The sequence below is a fragment of the Arachis hypogaea genome, chromosome 12 (assembly GCF_003086295.3).
Source record: "Arachis hypogaea cultivar Tifrunner chromosome 12, arahy.Tifrunner.gnm2.J5K5, whole genome shotgun sequence".
NCBI lineage: Eukaryota > Viridiplantae > Streptophyta > Magnoliopsida > Fabales > Fabaceae > Arachis > Arachis hypogaea.
In genome coordinates this window covers 34,493,496-34,516,584 of record NC_092047.1, presented here as the reverse complement: position 1 = coordinate 34,516,584, position 23,089 = coordinate 34,493,496, and the positions used below count along the sequence as shown (strand labels likewise).

Here is a 23,089-nt window from a genome sequence, read left to right as displayed (position 1 = left end):
TCCTTTCTTCAAATTTAATGCCACTAACTTTTTCCACTAACGTTGGGACTTTCCTTCCTTCCACGTTAGTGCCTACGTTAGTGTAACTAACGTAGCCACTAACGTGGCTCTTCTCTTCTTCTTTTGGCCTGAAATCAATCAAACAAAGTGCATCAAAGTCTTGCTCTTAATCATGGATCATGCATCATCCAATTTATCATATAATTCATGCAAAATCCTGATGAAATCATGTAAAATGCACAATGTATGCTTGAATCAAGATGTAAGTGAATATCCACCCAAAACTAGCTTATTTCCTAAGAAAATGCATGAAACTACCTTAAAAACAGTAAAGAAAAGGTCAGTGAAACTGGCCAAAATGCCCTGGCATCAGCCCTTAGAACAAACAAGGAGGAACTTAAAACCATCAAACAGTAAGGATGAAGACCAATTGATGGATGTGAAGGATAAAGTGGAAGAGCAAGATGAGGAGGCTACTGCATCAAGTGAACTTTCAATGAAGAATGAGGTGGTTGAAAATGAAACTGCACTTGAGATGACAAGGGAACATGAAGACTCACAACTCTGACAAACTACCCTGACCCAAAAACTCTCAACAATTGAATCTGTGATTGAAAAATATTAAGAGGAGATGAAGAAATGTTGGGAAGATCAAAAAACCTCCTCAATGAAAAATCTATTAAGTCAAATGTTGAGTGCAAGGGAGGAAGTGGAAGAGCAAGAAAGTGAGAAAGAAAACTAAAGAATTCCAAACTCAAGTGAAGCAGAGAAGTGCATAGAGGAAAAGCTCATGGAACCACCAATTCAAAAGGCTCTGGATGAATACAAAACTCCAATAATCACACAGCAAACAAATCTTGAATTCAAGGAAGTGAAGGCAACTAGCAAGAACACCAATTCTGTCCCTAATCCAGCAAGCAAAATCAATCAAGCCATTTGCAAAAGGAAGCTTGCTGAGGAAAGGCCAAGACAAGGGACACTAGTTGAATCTTTCCCTCCTTTGAGGTCATTCCTCTTAACAAACTGGAAGAAGAGGAAGAAAGTGAAGAACAACATGTCAAGCTAATGACACTAAAAGAGCACTTGTTGGGAGGTAACCCAACCGTAGGTAACATTTCTTCTCTACTTTGTTTTCTTTCTTTGCTTTGTTTAAATTCAATAAATTGGTATATGGTTACATTCTAAGTTTGGTGTTGTGATGCCAGGGCATTTTGGCCAGTTTCACTGACCTTTTCTTTACTGTTTTTAGGGTAGTTTCATGCATTTTCTTAGGAAATAAGCTAGTTTTGGGTAGATATTCACTTACACCTGGATTCAAGCATACATTGTGCATTTTACATGATTTCATGAGGATTTTGCATGAGTTTAGTGACAAATTGTATGCTGCATTACCCATGACTTGGACTATGATGCACTCTATTGCCTGATTTCAGGACCAAAGGAAGCAAGGAATGGGAGGTAACTTGCAAAGTTAATGAGAAAAGTGACTGCCAATAACGCTCTCGAAGCCATCATTACCCACGTTAAGAGTCACGTTAACTAAGTTAACGTGAACTCTAATGTAAAGAAGGAAATTTGAGCCAACGTTAGTGACACTTAACATTATCACTAACGTTGGCCAATGCTCATAAGTGGCCACGTTAGAGTCCACGTTAACTTAGTTAACGTGGCCTCTAACGTTAAAAGGGGGAAAGGAAGCAAACGTTAGTGACATTCAACATTGTCACTAACGTTGGCCTAAGTGCACAATGCCACGTTAACTCCCACGTTAACTTGGTCGACAACGTTAGTGACACCCAACATTGTCACTAACGTTGGAAGCAACCACACAACCCCAAGGAGCCACGTTGACTTCCACGTTAACTTAGTTAACGTGGAGGCTAACGTGAAAGAAGAAGGTGATGGCCAACGTTAGTGACACTCAACATTGTCACTAACGTTGGAAGGAGCCACACAAGCCACTATGAGCCACGTTAACTCCCACGTTAACTTAGTTAACGTGGAAGCTAACGTGGATGAGTAAAAGATGAGCCAACGTTAGTGACACTCAACATTGTCACTAACGTTGGGGATGGCTAAGCAATGCCACGTTAAAGAGCCACGTTAACTAAGTTAACGTTGGCTCTAACGTGAGACATGGGGGCACATTGGAACGTTAGTGACAATGTTGAGTGTCACTAACGTTCTCGAAGGATGGCAAGCCCACGTTAAAGAGCCACGTTAACTAAGTTAACGTGGGCTCTACCGTAGGAGCAAGGGGGGCTTTTCAACGTTATTGGGAAAGTTAAGCCCCAATAACGTGTGCGAAGGACCTAGAGGCAACGTTAGTGGCAACGTTTGTGCCACTAACGTTGAAGTTAACATGGCTTTTACTAAGGAACGTTAGTGAGAAAGTTGATTGTCACTAACGTTCTCGAACTCATATTTTCACTAAACGTTAACACCCCTAACGCCCTGAGCTAAAGTCTCTGCCCACTTCACACTTTCTCTCTGCAAGTAAAGCCAAGCCCAAATGAAGAAAAGAACTGCTTCAAACTCAAGATCCAAAGGCCCAAGACTTGAAGAGCCAACTAGAAGATGAGAAGAGTAGTATATATAGGAGTAGCTTTGAGTTATTTTGGGAGTCCCGGGGGGAGTTGGAAATTATAGGGAGCCTCTTGGCATAGAACTACTCTCTGTATTTACTTTCTCTGCACTTCTAGTTTTCATGATGTATTCTCCATCTTTGTTTTCATTTTCCAGAGCTATGAACAACTAAACCCCTTTCATTGGGTTAGGGAGCTCTGTTGTAATTTGATGGATCAATACTAGTTTTCATTATTCTTCTTCTATCTTTTCTCTTGATTTTACTTGAAAGCTTTCGATCTTCATCCAATTGGGTAGTGATCTTGGAAAAGAAACTATTCATACTTGGATCTCTTCTGAACCTTGGAAGAGGAATGAAGAGATCAAGCTAGAAATGCTTTCTCATGTTGGACCAAATTGGGTTTGGATGGATATGTGACTATAATCCTCTCAATACTTGATTTGGGAAATGCATGTGGTATAATCAGTGACCACTCTTCATCTCTTCTCATGAGCAATTGACCAAGGAATTGGCTATTGATCAAGATTTGAGAGATTCAATTACAAGAAATTGTAATTCAATCACTTAACATTGCCAAGGAGATCAATGAGTGCATTGATTGAGGAAGAGATGAAAATGAGATTGATCCGGAGAATGCAACATCTCCTAAGCCCAATGAACTCCCCATTTCTGATCTTACCCATTCTCTTTAATTTCTGTCATTTACATTTATGAGCAATTCTCCCATTCCCATTTAAGATTCTGCAATTTACTTTCTGCCATTTACTTTCCCGCCATTTAATTTTTTGCAGTTCTCAACTCAATTTTTGATTCGCTCAACTAGAACATTCCTCTAATTAAAGTTGCTTGATCAATCAATCCTTGTGGGATTCGACCTCACTCTATTGTGAGTTTTTACTTGACGACAAATTCGATACACTTGCCGAAGGAAATTTGTTATGAGACAAGTTTTCCGTGCATCAAGTTTATGGCACCGTTGCCGGGGATTGATTGTGCATCAACAATGATTAGATTGGAGGATAACTAGATTGAGCATTTTATTTTTGTTTGATTTAAATTTCTGTTTGAGTTATTTACTTCCTGTTTTAGTTAATTTCTTCCCTTCCCCCTACTTTTTCTTTGTTATCTACACTTCTTCGCACTAACCCACTAACTGTTTGATATATTGCATCACTCACACTAACAGTAATTCTGACAGATATACTTTCTGCACCTATTCTCTTTGCTTGTACTTGTTGGTTGTATGACAGGGAGAAGAAGCGGGGCTTCAACTTCCTTTGATTCTGAACCTGAGAGAACCTTCCTTAGACTAAGGAGGGAGGCAAGAGAAAAACGTGTAGTAGGTGGTGAAGAAGAGGAGGAACACTTTGAGGAATACTTTGAACTAAACATGGAAAACCATCATGAAGAAGAGGCTCACAACCATGGCGGAAGAGGTCGAGCAAATCATGCTGGGGAGGATAGAAGAGTTTTAGGCTCTTACATCAATCCAAACCCAGGAAACTGTGGAAGTAGCATTCAAAAGCCAACCATCCATGCAAACAATTTTGAACTAAAGCCACATCTCATCACCCTTGTGCAGAACAACTGTTCGTTCGGAGGAAGTGTCCAAGAGGACCAAATCAACATTTAACCACCTTCTTGAGAATATGTGACACAGTGAAGTCTAATGGTGTTCATCCTGACGCCTATAGACTGCTCTTATTTCCATTCTCACTCAGGGATAAGGCAGCCAAGTGGCTGGAATCTTTCCCAAGGGAAAGCTTGACAACTTGGGAAGACGTGGTGAACAAATTCTTAGCAAGATTTTACCTTCCTCAACGAATCAATAGGCTGAGAGCTGAGGTCCAAACTTTCAGGCAATAAGATGGTGAGACTCTATATGAAGCATGGGAGAGGTTTAAAGACCTAACAAGGAGGTGCCCACCAGATATGTTCAATGAATGGGTGCAGCTGCACATTTTCTATGAAGGGCTGTCTTATGAGTCAAAGAAGGCCGTAGACCATTCATCCGGAGGATCTTTGAACAAGAAGAAGACTATTGAGGAAGCTGTTCATACCCTGGGTCGAGCTATCCGACCTGGGATGGTCGACGATGCAGTGACCGACCTGTTAAGGTCAAGCGGACCGACTTCGTTACAAACAACTCGGCCATATCGACAGGAAAGCCCAATAAAGGGCCCAAATAGAGGAACACGACCCAAATCCAAAGGCAATCCCAGCCTATAGAGATAAAGGTGGTTCCCTTGAAGATAAGCTGACTTCATCCAAAATAGGATAAGATAAGATAAGATAACTAACTTATCTTATCAGAAAGGTCAGCCCACACTACTATAAATACACTACAGCACCCAGGTATAACTCATACTCTGATTCTACATAAAACCTGCTTAATACCCGTGCTAACTTAAGCATCGGAGTCTCTTGCAGGTACCCCCCACCCTCCGGGGGCCAAGGATCAGTAGTGCAGCAAGTCCAACAAGTCGGACATAACAGCTCCGGCCGCCACCAGCCGTCCGGACACATCCTCTCCGACCAGTACCGAAGATCTCATCCGAGATCGACCTCCAGTTTCAGGTAACCCTCGGAACATTGGCGCCGTTGCCGGGGAACCTGAAAGTCATCCCAAAACCATGGCGGACGGCCATGACAACGACCACGACTCGGATCTAGAGAACAGAACACCGCACAAGAACGCAGACACTACGCTAAAGGATACTCCGGAATCCAACGGGAACAAAAATTCATCAAATCCGGGAGCCATGGAAGCACTTCAAGATCGCTTAAAGCAACTTGAGAAAGAAACCCAGCAACAACGAGAGATCGGAAAGGATCTACAAAGAGAGGTACGGCGACGTCGAGAACTAGAAGAAAAACTACAGCAGTTAGAGGCCGACCTCAAATCAAAAGCTCCTCGGACCACTCCTGAGGAAAATTCACTTAAAGAACAGGATCCATTCACCAGGGAAATCATGAAGACCAAAATCCCAAAGGATTTCAAGCTCTCGGATATGGTTTTGTATGAGGGCACTACAGATCCCAACCATCATCTCAGCAATTTTAGAAGCAGAATGTACCTTACCGACGCCTCAGATGCCGTTCGCTGCAAAGCTTTTTCGACAACTCTTACGAAAACGGCGATCAGATGGTTCGACAACTTACCTCCGAAGTCCATCTCAAACTTCGACGACCTGGCCAAAAAGTTCCTGGCCAGATTCTCCATCCAGAAAGATAAGGCCAAGCACGCACCCAGCTTACAAGGGATCAAGCAAGGAGATCGGGAGAGCCTCCGCAACTACATGGAAAGATTCAACAAAACATGCATGGACATACAAAGTTTACCAACAGAGGCTGCCATCATGGGGCTTATTAATGGCTTACGAGAGGGACCTTTCAGCCAATCTATATCAAAAAAGTATCCCACCTCCTTAGACGAAGTACAGGAGCGAGCAGAAAAATACATCAACATGGAAGAGAACGCTCGGCTAGGAGAAACCTCAAAATTCGGAACCTCCTACCGAGACAAAGACAAGGACTCCAAAAGGAAAGAAGATCGACAGGGTGAGAAAATCAAAAAATACCACAACTACACTCCTCTCAAAGCATCCCTGGTCGACGTGTACAAAGAAGTCTGCCACACAGAAAAAATCCCCCCCAGCACGACCACTCAAAGGCAAAAGGGGAGGAGAAAATCGAAAGGAATATTGCGAATACCATCGAATTCGAGGGCACTCTACCAACGAATGCTTCGACTTGAAAAAAAAATTGGTAAGAGAAGGAAAATTAGATCGATTTCTGGCCACCCGGGATGATGACCAAAGAAAAAGACGGAGAGACGAAGATGATGGACGAGCTGAACGGTCACCTCGGACACCAGAAAGACACGTCCACATGATACACGGCGGATTCGCAGGAGGTGGGATCTCTAAATCGTCCCGAAAAAGATATCTCAAAGAAGTATATCATGTTGAGGGAAAGGAGGAAGCACCCGACCTCCCGGCGATAACATTTACTAAAGAGGACGCATCCGGCATCATCTCGGGACACGACGATCCCATGGTCATCACTGTTATACTGGCAAACGCCAATCTACACCGCACACTAGTAGACCAAGGGAGTTCTGCCGACATCTTATTCAAAACGGCTTTCGACAAGCTCGGTTTAGATGAAAAGGAACTTAAAGCATACCCGAACAATCTGTTTGGACTAGGAGACACTCCGATACAACCATTGGGATACGTATCGCTACACACTACTTTTGGAAAAGGAAACCAAACTAGGACCCTCAAAATAGACTACATTGTGGTCGACGTAAGTTTAGCCTATAATGCTCTCATAAGTCGGACAACACTCAATCAACTCGGCGCAATAGTCTCAACTCCGCATCTATGCATGAAATTCCCAACTACAGAAGGGATAGCCACGATAAAAGCAGATCAAAAGACGGCACGTCGCTGTTACAACGAGAGCTTAAACCTCAAAGGCAGAGGAGAAGAGTTTCATACAATTGAGCTTGGCGGAGCTCAGCGTCGAGAAGAACTCCGTCCACACCCAGAAGGTGAGGTAGAGAAGGTTCAGATTGGAGACACCTCGGACAAAACGACTAATATCGGCACGGTCCTAAGAGGAGATTCAAAAGAATTACTGATACAATTCTTACGAGATAATGTCGATCTCTTCGCATGGAAAGCCGCAGACATGCCAGGCATAGACCCTAAGCTAATGTGCCACAAGTTGGTGGTCTATCCAGGATCTCGGCCGGTGCAGCAGAAGCGAAGAAAACTCGGACCAGAACGATCCCAAGCTATGGAAGAACAAGTACAAACGTTACTGGAGGCAGGATTCATAAGAGAAGTCAAGTACCCACTATGGCTAGCCAACGTCGTCTTGGTGAAAAAATCAAACGGGAAGTGGCGCATGTGTACCGATTACACCGATCTCAACAAATCCTGCCCAAAAGATCCATACCCACTACCAAGTATTGACGCTCTGGTAGACGCTTCCTCTGGATATAGATACCTCTCGTTTATTGACGCCTATTCAGGATACAACCAAATTCCCATGTATCCACCAGATCAAGAAAAGACCTCGTTCTTAACACCAAAGGCGAACTACTGTTACATCGTGATGCCTTTCGGTCTCAAGAACGCGGGAGCTACCTATCAAAGGCTAATAAATAAAGTCTTCTCGGATCACATCAGAAAAATCATGGAAGTCTATGTGGACGACATGTTGATAAAAACACAAAGCGAAGATACACTATTATCTGACCTGGCTCAAGTGTTTAACACTATAAGGAAGCATAACATGCGACTCAACCCTGCGAAATGCACCTTCGCAGTTGAAGCAGGCAAATTCTTAGGCTTCATGCTCACACAAAGGGGAATTGAAGCAAATCCAGACAAATGTCAAGCTATACTTAACATGAAGAGCCCAACCTGTGTCAAAGAAGTACAACAACTCAACGGGAGACTAGCTGCCCTATCCCGATTCTTAGCAGGAGCTGCGATAAGATCTCTCCCCTTCTATGCTACTTTAAGAAAGGGAAAACAATTCGAATGGATGATAGAATGTGAGCAAGCTTTCCGAGACTTCAAGGAGTTCTTAGGACGGCCACCTATCCTATCTCGACCACGAGAAGGAGAACCACTCATATTATATCTCGCAGTAGGAAGCCGGGCGATAGCCTCAGCACTAGTCAGAGAAGACGAAAATGGGCAACAACCCGTCTACTTCATTAGTAAAGCACTACAGGGATCCGAGCTGAACTACCAGAAAATAGAAAAATTTGCCTATACTCTCATCCTAACATCTCGACGACTCCGCCCGTACTTCCAGGCTCATACCATTAAGGTTAGAACTAACCAGCCCATAAAAGGAATATTGCAGAAAACAGATTTAGCAGGCAGAATTCTACAATGGACAGTCGAGTTGTCAGAATTCGACCTCCAATACGAAGCTCAGACGGCCATCAAGTCACAGTATCTGGCCGACTTCATCGCAGAATTCACAGATACCCTGGAAACTCCCACAGAATGGGATCTCTACGTGGACGGTTCCTCAAATAAAACTGGAAGCGGCGCAGGCGTGATAATAGAAAGCAACCAAGGAACCCAAGTTGAGCTCTCCCTTAAGTTCGGGTTCCCAGCCTCCAATAACCAAGCGGAATATGAAGCATTATTAGCTAGTTTGAAGTTGGCTAAAGAGGTCGGAGCTCAAAAACTCAACATTTACAGCGATTCACAAGTGGTCACATCACAAATAACAGGGAGCTACCAAGCCAAAGACCCCACCATGAAAAAATATTTGGATAAAAACAAGGAACTACTCGGACAAATCGGGGAATATAAGATCTGCCACATACCCCGCGAACAAAATGCCCGAGCTGATGCACTCTCAAAACTAGCCAGTACCAAACCAGGGGGCAACAATAGAAGCCTCATCCAGGAAATGTTGCAAAACCCGTCAATCTCGGAAGAGGAAAAAGTCCTGGCCATAACAAGTCAGGACCAAGGATGGATGACCCCCATAATCAAATACCTCAAAGAAGGAACACTCCCTGCAGAAGAAAAGGAGGCAAATAAGTTAAAAAGGGAGGCACAGTACTACACCATCATAAACAACATCCTGTACAAAAGAGGAATCTCAATACCTTTACTAAAATGCGTGCCGACCTCCAACACAAGGGAAGTGCTAGAAGAAATACACGGCGGCATCTGTGGCAATCATCTCGGAGCACGAGCTCTGGCCAAAAAAGTACTTCGGGCAGGATTTTATTGGCCAACTCTACAGAAAGAAGCCACAGAATTTGTAAAGACATGTCCACCATGTCAAAAACATGCCAACTTTCACATCGCCCCACCAGAAGAGCTCATCAGCGTGACTTCGCCTTGGCCGTTTGCAAAATGGGGACTCGATCTTCTCGGCCCCTTCCCACAGGGATCAGGACAAGTTAAATTTCTCATAGTGGGAGTAGATTACTTTACAAAGTGGATCGAGGCAGAGCCCCTAGTCAATGCCACCGCTCAAAGAAGCCGGAAGTTCTTATATCAAAACATTGTCACATGGTTCGGGGTTCCATATTCAATAACCACAGACAATGGCACCCAATTCACAGATGCAGGCTTCAGAAAACTAGTAGCCTACTTGAGTATAAAGTACCAGTACACCTCCGTCAAACATCCACAAGCCAATGGGCAGGCCGAAGCTGCCAACAAAGTCATATTGGCTGGATTAAAACGGAGATTACAAGATACAAAGGGAGCCTGGGCAGAAGAGCTCCCACAGGTCATGTGGGCATATCAAACAACGCCACATTCCACCACGAAGGAATCCCCCTTCCGATTAGCATACGAAACGGAGGCAATGATTCCAATAGAGATTGAGGAAGGGTCGCCCAGAGTAGTTCACTATAATGAGGACGCAAACTTCCAACTTCAGAGAGAAGAGCTCGACTTGCTACCCGAAATCCAAGAAAGAGCTCGGATCAGGGAAGAAGCTCTAAAACGCCGAATGGCTTCCTGATATAATCAAAAGGTAGTGCCGAGAAATTTCACAGAAAATGATCTCATACTAATCCGAAATGATATCGGAACAACTCGACCAGGAGAGGGAAAGCTGGCAGCGAACTGGAAAGGGCCTTACTGAATTGTAGAAGTACTTGGAAAGGGCTACTACAGACTGTCTGAACTCGATGGACGAGAGCTTCCCAGGTCATGGCACGCCTGCAACCTCAGAAGATATTCTACAAAGATTTCAAGACGCATTAATATGAAGTATTCATCGTCCGATTATAAAGCAACAGATCGGCAGAAAGTGAAAAAAAATTTCACTGCACGATCACGATAAAGACAACCGTCCGATAAAGGTGAAAACGTGATTCACCCAAAGGACGATCTAGATATGACAACCACTTTCTACAGATCGGCAAAGATGAACACAGAATAATGTAAGAAGTTATCGAAAGCGATCCAAAAAAGAACCTGACGAGGTCTTACGGAATGCTAAAATAATAACTTAAAGACTGGCCGACATTGAGAAGTCGGACCAAGTCAACCCAACTTATAAGTAAACCCTGGAAAGAGGTCTGGCCAACCCTATTAAAGAGGATTACTTTAACTTAGAAGGGCTCGACATGACAAAGTCAGCCCAAAATGAGAAGTTATCAAAGTAGTCCCTGAAAGAGATCTGACAAAGATCCAAGAAAGAGGACTACAAATAACTTAAAGGAGACCGATATAACCAAGTCGGACTCCTACTACTTAAAAGTTATCAGCGTAGTCCCTGAAAGAGATCTGACAAAGATCCAAGAAAGAGGACTACAAATAACTTAAAGGAAACCGATATAACCAAGTCGGACTCCTACTACTTAAAAGTTATCAACGTAGTCCCTGAAAGAGATCTGACAAAGATCCAAGAAAGAGGACTACAAATAACTTAAAGGAGACCGATATAACCAAGTCGGACTCCTACTACTTAAAAGTTATCAGCGTAGTCCCTGAAAGAGATCTGACAAAGATCCAAGAAAGAGGACTACAAATAACTTAAAGGAGACCGATATAACCAAGTCGGACTCCTACTACTTAAAAGTTATCAGCGTAGTCCCTGAAAGAGATCTGACAAAGATCCAAGAAAGAGGACTACAAATAACTTAAAGGAAACCGATATAACCAAGTCGGACTCCTACTACTTAAAAGTTATCAACGTAGTCCCTGAAAGAGATCTGACAAAGATCCAAGAAAGAGGACTACAAATAACTTAAAGGAGACTGATATAACCAAGTCGGACTCCTACTACTTAAAAGTTATCAACGTAGTCCCTGAAAGAGATCTGACAAAGATCCAAGAAAGAGGACTACAAATAACTTAATGGAGACCGATATAACTAAGTCGGACTCCTACAACTAAAAAGTTATAAAAGTAATCCCTGAAAGAGATCGGACAAAGATCCAAGAAAGAGGATTACAAAAATAACTTAAAGGAGACCGATATGACTAAGTCGGACTCCTACAACTAGACAGTTATCGAAGCAATCCCTGAAGGAGACCTGACAAAGATCCAGGAAAGGGATTACAAAAATAACTTAGAAAAGTACTGCGAAAACAACTCGGAGGACTAACTTGAAGAAATCGGTTACAAATCGTCGAAAATACAAGCCGGAGCGAGAACAAACCAAAAATCAAGTTAGACCTACCTAGTCACAACCACAAAGGATTGAAGATACAAAGTACAAAGCAATCCAAAAGAGATACCAAGTCAAGCACAAAAGCGCGATATCATCCACAAGGTTATAAAAGCCTCAAAGGCCACCAAAACCTATCTCAAAAAAGCTAAAGCATGCTACCATTTGTTTTTCATAAAAAACAAAAGTTTCTAGGCAAGCAACGGGAAAGTGTCAGCAATTAACAAAACATAAAGAGTTTAAAAAAGCCCACAAGCCGGGCCAACTACATATCCAGAATAAAGATTAAAACTAAGGGTCAGAAGATTTTTTAGCAGCATCAGGCTGAGGAGACAGAGGCCGAGTCTGGAGAGGAACGGCATCTACAGTACCGTCATCCCGGTTCAAGATCTGGCAGTCGGGGTCAGAAGCGGGAGGACCAACCTCGGCAGGGACAGTAGAAGTCGACACCTTGGTAGAGGCTACAGGGGGAGGATCGACATCATCCTCATCCTCATCATCAGGGACAACCTTGCCATCCCTGACAACGTTCTCCAAGCTAAAGAGGGTCAGGACGGCCTCGGGAGCAATAACCCGAACTTGTTCCCTCAGGTTCTCATAGGCAGCAGTTACACTGCCAACAAGATGACCTTGGAGTTCGGAATAATTAGCCCGGGCATTCTCCAACTCTTCTCTCAGATGCAACACCTCCCGGTAAGACGTCAAATAACTGTCCTTATGCCGCATAGCCGTGTCCTCGGCCAGTCTCAGAGAACCAGCCAGAGAAGTAGAGCTAGCCTTTTCATTCTCCAAGTCTTTCTCCAACTTGGCCACCCTTACTTCAAGTTCCTCCTTCAAGCCCTTCATCCGATCAAACTCCTATTTGGCCTCCTCCATAAAGCTTTAGTGGCATGGAGAGGAAGACTTTGAGCAGTTCGATATAGGGCCGCCCCCATGTGTGCCAACTTGATACCACTCCGGGTGATATAATCAAAATGATGAAGAAGCGACACGTCGTCCATAGGAAGAACACCATAAAGGCCGATTTGTTGATCTACAAACTCAACCGCATCAAAGTTAGGAGCATCAAGGTTGAAAAGCTCAATTGTTTTTTGCTTTTTACTAGGAGGGGCACCGGAAGTTGCAACAGAAGATTGTAGAGGATCGGCCAGATGGACCCGAGGAGTAGGAATTGCTTTCCTCGGCCCGGGAGAACTCGATATAGGAGGTTTAACTGGAGGCTAAGAAGATCCCTCTCCGGCCATCTTGGCCGAGATGTTTAAAGCAGCTCATGGAATCCTTCTTCGCCTTATTATAGGCCCTCATGGAATCATTATTCTTCGACATCTCTGAAAAACACAAAGATCAAAGACAAGTTACAACACAGGAGAAGCAAAGCTCGGGAGCAAGTATAAAAACAAATCAGACAGTACCCAAAGCAGCCCGAACCAAAGATGGATCACTCAAAAATCTCTTCGTGTCCAGGTGGGGAGGCTTCCCCCACAAATCTTCAAGAACAACTACAAAGGCCCGCTCAACCTCACTAAGCATTTCCCATGTGTAACGTGGCACTCTTACATTCTTTTGCCACTCCAGAGGAAAAGCAGGCTCATCATTTTCATTAAGAAAAAAGGGGCGAACCCCCTCATGGCAAAAACTTTATGCCCCTGGGCCAACCTGAAGGAAACCCAGGAAGCTTTCTTTTTGGAGGAACCTCCAGGTTTGGCCAAGACAAAAAGATAAAGAAAAAGAGTTTCAGAAGGTGTTATGTCCAACTCCTGACAAAGAAGTTGAAATATTTTGATAAAACCCCAGGAGTTGGGATGAAGCTGGGACGGCGCAATATTGCAGGACCACAACAAGTCAGTTTCAAAAGTAGTAAAAGGGAAAGTAACGTTTAATTGGCTGAAGAAGTATTCATAAGCATAGAAAGAGGGACGCTCCCCCTCGACGGAAGTCGGAAAACAAACTCTCTCATCGGAATCAGGAGCAACAAGCTCGTAATCACTCTCGCGGACACGGTTATCACAAATCCTATGGCGCTTCCTCAGCTCTGTGCAAAATTCAGCATCCACAATAGAAACACACAACAAAACAAGGGAGTCCAGCCAATCGGACATCCCCTCGGGAACTCTGGAAGACATCTCTACAATGTTATTGCGAGAAGACATGAGGCCAACTAATCCTACAAGTAAGAAAAGAAGATGGGATTACTAAAAACATCTCGAAAAAGGGAGAAAACAACTCAATACGATGCAGGTGAACACACAGAAAAGGAAAACCCCAAGACTCAAACCAAAAATCTTGGGGCATCCTTTGGAGGCAGTAACAAAGCAAGGTTTCCAGGAAAATCTACAGCTCTCACCCCAGCACCTTTTAAAAAAAGAAAAAGACTTCAAACAAGCAAGTATTTCCAGAAGCATGAGTCATCACAGTCAACCAAGAAGCATTCCCAAAACATCAAAACACGCCGAATGGAAAAACGTCAAAAGTACGAACTTTTGAGAAATGCGACTAAAAGCAATCAAGCAAAGCAAGGAACGAATGCAGAGTTTCTATCAGATAGTAAAAAATCAGAAGCAACAAACAAAAACCGTATAAAGCCTCGAAGGAAATGCCAGAGAAACACACAAAAGAAAGCCAAGAAAAACGCATTTACAGCGACAAACAAATGCAAAATCACGAAAAGGTTCAAACTTTCAAAACATGTAAAAGCAAAAGCTTCACCAAAAAACTAAAAGCCGTGAAAGGAGCAAGAAAGTTAGTACCAACCTGAAAAGGCAGCAGACTTCAGGGAAGGTGAAGAGAGATGGCGAAATCTGGAATCACTACCTCGAAGCAAAAGAAAAGACACGAGCAAAAGAAAACGTCGCTGGGCCGAAACGCGAAACCACGAACTCCAGGCAGAGGCTTTAGAAAAATCAAACAAACGCCGCAACACAAAGAAAAATTGAAAGCGAGAGAATGAAGGGAAAAAAGCGAAGAAGTTACGAAAAGGGCGAAAGAGGAGAAACCGTGTCTGGGTTTTCAAAATCAAAATAAAGAAACGGGGCAATTAATGCTAAAATTAAAAGGCATTAAACCCTCACACGTTCCCAAAGCACCGATATAAAAGCGCGCGCTTGTAGAGAAAAACGTTCTACATTCAAAAGCTGCTACAAAAGAAGTCGACAAAATGCTTGAGTTCGGCTTCGCTACGAGAAGGACCAAAGTCAAAGGACTCGACCTCGACAAAGAAGACCGAGCTCAAGCAGTGGCACTGTTCATACCCTGGGTCGAGCTTTCCGACCTGGGATGGTCGACGATGCAGCGACCGACCTGTTAAGGTCAAGCGGACCGACTTCGTTACAAAGAACTCGGCCATATCGACAGGAAAGCCCAATAAAGGGCGCAAATAGAGGAACACGACCCAAATCCAAAGGCAATCCCAGCCTATAGAGATAAAGGCGGTTCCCTTGAAGATAAGCTGACTTCATCCAAAACAGGATAAGATAAGATAAGATAACTAACTTATCTTATCAGAAAGGTCAGCCCACACTACTATAAATACACTGGAGCACCCAGGTATAACTCATACTCTGATTCTACATAAAACCTGCTTAATACCCATGCTAACTTAAGCATCGGAGTCTCTTGCAGGTACCCCCCACCCTCCGGAGGCCAAGGATCAGCAGTGCAGCAAGTCCAACAAGTCGGATATAACAGCTCCGGCCGCCACCAGCCGGCCGGACACATCCTCTCCGACCAGTACCGAAGATCTCATCCGAGATCGACCTCCAGTTTTAGGTAACCCTCGGAACAGAAGCCATCGATGTCATTGAAATAGTAGCAGAGAACGAATACTTCTATGCTTCCGAAAGAGGGAACACAAGAGGAGTAATGGAGCTAAACAATGTAGATGCTCTGCTGGCCCAAAACAAGCTCATTACCCAGCAGCTGGCTGACCTCACCGAGAAGATGGAGAGGAACCAAGTAGCAGCAATCTCCACTTCATCAACAACCCAAGAAGGAGTGAATGAAGAAGCAGAGGGTAGCTAGGAGGAAGCCAACTACATTGGGAATTCACCAAGGCAAAACCATGATCCATACTCCAAGAACTACAACCCTGGATGGAGGAATCACCCAAACTTTGGGTGGGGAAATCAACAAGACCAAAGCCTTGATCAAAGGCGCCCAAATCCAAACAATGCAGCCCACCAACACTTTACCTCTAGACCATATCAACATCCCAATAACAACACCTCTCCACATTCATATCAAGGCCAGAAGAACCCTCCTCAGCCTGACTTATCATCACTTGATGAAAGAATCTCAAGGATTGAAAATCTACTTGAAGACATATGCAAGGATATCCAAGACAACAAGGTGTTCAAGGAGGAAGTGTGAGCCAGTTTCAAGAACCAGGGAGACACAATCAAGAGGTTGGAATCTCAAGTAGGATATCTCTCTGAGCAAATTCCCAAACCCACAGATGGATTCCCAAGTGACACAGAGAAGAATCCGAGAGGTGAAACAAAGAAAGTAAGATGGAAAGATTGCAAGATGGTCACTATAAGTGATAAGGAGATTGAGGACAAGCCAAGCAAGCTGTCAGAACAACCTGAAGATACCTTAGTAGAGGAGGTGGAAAAAGATTACCAAGAACTAGAAATCTCAAAACAGGAGCTGTTGAGACTCTATGCACCTTTTCCCCAACTGCTCAATGATACTGTGGAGAAGAGAATATACTCAAGATTCCTTGACTTGTTTGCATCTTTGCATGTGAACATACCATTCATCAAGACTATCCAACAAATGCCTGCATACATAAAGTATATGAAGGAGCTGCTTCCTAGGAAAAGCTCACTCAAGGGAGGCCAAATTATAGTGATGAACAAGGAGTGCAGCGCCCTCATTCTACCGCAGTTGCCTACGAAAAGAAAAGATCCAGGGAGTTTTCATGTCCCCTGTGCCATAGGAGAAACAATGTTTGACAGAGCACTCTGCGACTTGGGAGCAAGCATCGATTTAATGCCCTTATCCCTGGTGAAGAGGCTGCAGATCAATGAGATATTGCCCACAGATGTAATCATCAGGCTGGCTGACAAAACTCAAAATCAAGCAAGAGGGGTGGTGGAAAACGTATTGTTAAAGGTGGGGAAATACTTTCTTCCCACAGACTTTGTCATCTTGGACATGGAAGAGAGTCACACTCACCCAATCATATTGGGAAGACCATTCCTAGCTACAGCCAGAGTACTCATAGATGTGGAGCGAGAGGAGCTAATATTGAGGATCCATGATGAACAACTCAGCTTCAATATCTTCAAACTCTCCCAAGAAGCTGACCAAGAAAATAAAGAACCAAGCAATGATCATAATGAGATGCTGGTAGAGGAAACAAGCACTGAGGCACCACCAACGCATCCAAAAACCCCACTGAATGATGAACAAGGCAAACAGTAATCGTCACAGCTCAAGGAAAAGCTGGAGGAACCTAAACCACCAGATGCATGTGAAGACAACAACAAAATTCACTTAGAAGAAGAAGTCGCCAAGAGCAGGGAAGCATCAAAAGAGACAAAGAAGAAGGTACCAAGGGGGTGGAGGAACAAGAAGATCCCTACGGAAGATTTCTCTCCAGGAGATAAAGTGATCTCAGCTTACTTCCCAGATACCCCCCTGATCTCCCCACTATACCATCTCAGTTACCTAAGGTCTTCACTATTAACAGAGTTCTCTCTTTGGAACATGTAGAGATCATTGATACAACCAATGGATATAAGTCCAAGGCAAGAAGGGAGGACTTGAAGCATTATCAACCTCCCTGATGAAGGAGAAACGTCAAGCTAGTGACGCTAAAGAAGCGCTTCATGGGAGGCAACCCATATTTTATTAGCTTTTACTATTGAATAAGTCAATATTCATGAATTCCAACTCAAACTTGGTGAAGTCCTTATATTGCAGTATATAGTGAAGAACAAGTTTGGTGTTCAAAGCATACCAAAAAGTGGTGGAGTTCCTTCTTTGGTCCATCTTTCTCTATGCTTTAAATAAGGAAGATCTTGTATGAAATAGAACTGGCTTCCATTTTAGTTTAAACATTTCTAAATTCCTTCTTTTAAGTTCTTGTTGAAGAGGTTTATGATATCTAGTCCTTATGTCACTGCATCTTTACCGTGCTTACTTGTATGTTTGTCCCTTTTAAATCAAATAAAAAGAGAATGAGTGCTTTTAAAGACCAGAGAAGAGTTCATACTAGGGAGTAAGTCCATGAGTTTGTGGTGTGGTCATAAGTTAGCTAAGTTGGTTCAACCATAAGGTGGGAAGACAACTATCTGTCATGAATACTATGCTTGAGACACACCCCATGAGACTAGATAAATAAGAAGATCCTAATAAGAAAAAGGGAAAGAACAATCAAAGTTGAGGAATAAAAGAAAAAGACTAAGCAATAAGGCTAGGCACCAATGGTTTTAAATCTTGAGGCATGTGTCTGTGGTGTTCCTGTGTGAGGGATCTACTTAGATGAATAAGCTCTTAGGGGTGCCTTATCACTTGGTAACTTGGGTTAACTAACTCGGGATTATCAGCTGAAAGTCCACTATCAAGAGTAACCCTCACCACAGAACATTTAGTAACCCAAAGAGGTGCTGGACACCAAGGCCTCAAGAAAAGAAAATGAATAAACTATATGCCTGTGGTGTGTATGTATGGGGGAGAGACTTGAGGGAGTAAGTCCTTAGGGGTGTCTCAAAACCTAGCACCTTGAACCAACTGGTTCAGGAGTTTTGGCTGAAAGCTTATCTTAAAGAGTTGCCCCCTTACAGAGCACTTAGCCTGAAGAACACCAATAAGCCCTGAAATGACAATAAAAGGATCAATGAATAAAAGTCTCATGGGATGTAAACAAAGTGAGTATTGTAGGGCATGATAAAGGTCTGAAAGCCAGTGAAGGAATGAACCTAAGTTGCTATGCATGAAACCACTATAAAATCAGTGACATGACTTCCACAAGAATGACTCATTTCTCTTGACATTTCATTCATCATTCTCTTGTTCCAGTACTTGCTTAGGGACAAGCAAGCTTTAAGTTTGGTGTTGTGATGCCAGGGCATTTTGGCCAGTTTCACTGACCTTTTCTTTACTATTTTTAGGGTAGTTTTATGCATTTTCTTAGGAAATAAGCTAGTTTTGGGTAGATATTCACTTACACCTGGATTCAAGCATACATTGTGCATTTTACATGATTTCATGAGGATTTTGCATGAGTTTAGTGACAAATTGTATGCTGCATTACCCATGACTTGGACTAGAACTTTGATGCACTCTATTGCCTGATTTCAGGACCAAAGGAAGCAAGGAATGGGAGGTAACTTGCAAAGTTAATGAGAAAAGTGACTGCCAATAATGCTCTCGAAGCCATCATTACCCACGTTAAGAGTCACGTTAACTTAGTTAACGTGAACTCTAATGTGAAGAAGGAAATTTGAGCCAACGTTAGTGACACTTAATATTATCACTAACGTTGGCCAATGCTCATAAGTGGCCACGTTAGAGTCCACGTTAACTTAGTTAACGTGGCCTCTAACGTTAAAAGGGAGAAAGGAAGCAAACGTTAGTGACATTCAACATTGTCACTAACGTTGGCCTAAGTGCACAATGCCACGTTAACTCCCACGTTAACTTGGTTAACGTGGGAGCTAACGTGAAGAGGCAAGGGTGGTCGACAACGTTAGTGACACCCAACATTGTCACTAACATTGGAAGCAACCACACAACCCCAAGGAGCCACGTTGACTTCCACGTTAACTTAGTTAACGTGGAGGCTAACGTGAAAGAAGAAGGTGATGGCCAACGTTAGTGACACTCAACATTGTCACTAACGTTGGAAGGATCCACACAAGCCACGATGAGCCACGTTAACTCCCACGTTAACTTAGTTAACGTGGAAGCTAACGTGGATGAGTAAAAGATGAGCCAACGTTAGTGACACTCAACATTTTCACTAACGTTGGGGATGGCTAAGCAATGCCACGTTAAAGAGCCACGTTAACTAAGTTAACGTGGGCTCTAACGTGAGACATGGGGGCACATTGGAACGTTAGTGACAATGTTGAGTGTCACTAACGTTCTCGAAGGATGGCAAGCCCACGTTAAAGAGCCACGTTAATTAAGTTAACGTGGGCTCTAACGTAGGAGCAAGGGGGGCTTTTCAACGTTATTGGGAAAGTTAAGCCACAATAACGTGTGCGAAGGACCTAGAGGCAACGTTAGTGGCAACGTTTGTGCCACTAACGTTGAAGTTATCGTGGCTTTTACTAAGGAACGTTAGTGAGAAAGTTGATTGTCAGTAACGTTCTCGAACTCATATTTTCACTAAATGTTAACACCCCTAACGCCCTGAGCTAAAGTCTCTGCCCACTTCACACTTTCTCTCTGCAAGTAAAGCCAAGCCCAAATGAAGAAAAGAACTGCTTCAAACTCAAGATCCAAAGGCCCAAGACTTGAAGAGCCAACTAGAAGATGAGAAGAGTAGTATATATAGGAGTAGCTTTGAATTATTTTGGGAGTCTTAGGGGGAGTTGGAAATTATAGGGAGCCTCTTGGCATAGAACTACTCTCTGTATTTACTTTCTCTGCACTTCTAGTTTTCATGATGTATTCTCCATCTTTGTTTTCATTTGCCAGAGCTATGAACAACTAAACCCCTTTCATTGGGTTAGGGAGCTCTGTTGTAATTTGATGGATCAATACTAGTTTTCATTATTCTTCTTCTATCTTTTCTCTTGATTTTACTTGAAAGCTTTCAATCTTCATCCAATTGGGTACTGATCTTGGAAAAGAAACTATTCATACTTGGATCTCTTCTGAACCTTGGAAGAGGAATGAAGAGATCAAGCTAGAAATGCTTTCTCATGCTGGACCAAATTGGGTTTGGATGGATATGTGACTATAATCCTCTCAATACTTGATTTGGGAAATGCATGTGGTATAATCAGTGACCATACTTCATCTCTTCTCATGATCAATTGACCAAGGAATTGGATATTGATCAAGATTTGAGAGATTCAATCACTTAAGATTGCCAAGGAGATCAATGAGTGCATTGATTGAGGAAGAGATGAAAATGAGATTGATCCGGAGAATGCAACATCTCCTAAGCCCAATGAACTCCCCATTTCTGATCTTACCCATTCTTTTTAATTTCTGTCATTTACATTTATGAGCAATTCCCCCATTCCCATTTAAGATTCTGCAATTTACTTTCTGCCATTTACTTTCCTGCCATTTAATTTTCTGCAGTTCTCAACTCAATTTCTGATTCGCTCAACTAGAACATTCCTCTAATTAAAGTTGCTTGATCAATCAATCCTTGTGGGATTCGACCTCACTCTATTGTGAGTTTTTACTTGACGACAAATTCGGTACACTTGTCGAAGGAAATTTGTTATGAGACAAGTTTTCCGTGCATCATGTTGCCATGCAACACATTATTTTCAATATTTTTGAATGATTGCATCAAATCAAAAATGAAAGTGACACACCAAGATTCTAAGTTTAGTGTGCCACTTATTTTCTATGCAATTTATTCAAGCCACACTACTTGTCTGCATAATCATAATGCCTCAGCAGTTTTATTTTTCTCTTTAATTTGACACTTTTTCATTCCACTTTCTTTAGTCATTTTTCTGTTTTTAAATGCTTTCATTTTAGTTTGCTTATTTACTATGTTTGTTAATACATTACCAAGAGAGCTTTATACATGACAGATTCTTGGCTTGGTGATTGTACTTAACAAATAACAGTTTCACTTGCTTAGTTTTAATTCAAATAAATTGACATGTGGTTGCATTCTAAGTTTGGTGTTGCTATGCAACAAAATTTGGTTCCAATACAAGATACTTGCATTAATTCCAAGTGAAAGTATCACACTAAGTTTGGTGTGCCACTTATCTTTTATGCAATGTATTGTGCTCACCTTCTTAAGTTTGCAATCACAATGTCTCTGTCTCTTGTGCCTTGATTATTATCTTTAATTTTGCTTGCTTAGAACACATGTACTACTAACTTTTTATCGTGTAAGACATTCATGATCCATCTTAGACCCATAGCCATTGTTCTAATTGTTGCTTGAGGATGAGCAAGCATTCTGAGTTTGGCAACGGAAAGAGGAAGAATAGAGGAAAAAAGACAACAATAAGGAAGATGAACTACAAGGTTGTAGAGTTCCTTTTCTTCTCATTTGTTTACAGCACTTAAATTGCATGATTGTCTTCATCTTCTCTGTTTACATGTGTGTATGAATAAAGCATAGCTTGAATCTTGATTTGTAACATGTTGCTGTGGCATTATGACTACCAACTTAAGTTTGTGAGTTCAAAAGCAGTAAAGTATCATGATCATAAACAAACAAGGCATTAAAGAAGATTTTAGCATGTGCATACAAGTATTGGAAAGCTAGTATGATTAATTGTTGCTCAATTGCATTGGATTTTATTTAATTGAAGTTTTCATCTAGGACATTTTGTGAAATCTTTTGAAATCATGAAAACCTTGAAGAAGCAAATACAATTAAAGCAACAAAAGAAAAAGGGAAAGAATGAGAAAGCTGAAGGCTCTGAGTACCAATGGCAATTTATTTGCTTAGTACTTGTGGTTTTTATGTATCAAGCCAAATGCTTGAAAACAAAACACTTAGAAGTCAAGGCTAGGCTCAAGTGCAAAAGCACTCCCTCAAAGCTCAAGGTTCTGAGCATCAATGATTAGAGAGTCAAGAAAAGAAAAGAAAAATGAGCTTAATGAAGTCCTCTAATTCAAATGCTTGTGGTGCTTATGTATCAAGTGGTAATACTTGAAAACAAAGCATTTAGAATCGTAGCTTTGTTATTAACTCATGGGGCAAAGCACCCAAAAGGAGAAGCTAATAAGAAAAATCAAAAGCTTGTTTCAAGGAAGAAATAAAAGAGAAAGATTTCATAAATTGAGCTAAATAGAAGCATCAATCATTTACATCTCTTTTGTGATTAAAGCATGCTTAGAATACTAGCTAACCATGAACATTGAGTTGCTATTCTTCTTACCTTGGATTGTCAATCTTTAATGCATGATTCTTTTCTTGCTTGGGGACAAGCAAGGTTTAAGTTTGGTGTTGTGATGACATGTCACCATGTCATGTTTTTCTATGCTTTTTCATACAAGAAATTAATGATTTGTGCTTAAATATTGAATGCTTTTGTACTTAATTGGTATATTTCTTTGATCTTTTAATTTTATAAATCATGTAGGAAATAAGAAGAAAAAGAAGCAAAGAAGCACAAAATAGGCTAAAAAGGAGAAAAAAAGAGCTTTGGGGAACACTTT

General features: G+C 42.1%; 1 non-coding gene across 1 annotated transcript; it reads right to left on the bottom strand.

The window, feature by feature from the left end:
* Positions 1-4,417: 4,417 nt before the first annotated feature.
* Positions 4,418-4,524, bottom strand: LOC112731156 (small nucleolar RNA R71). Its single transcript, XR_003166946.1, has one exon. It is a non-coding gene; the product is annotated as a small nucleolar RNA R71 (small nucleolar RNA).
* Positions 4,525-23,089: the final 18,565 nt, after the last annotated feature.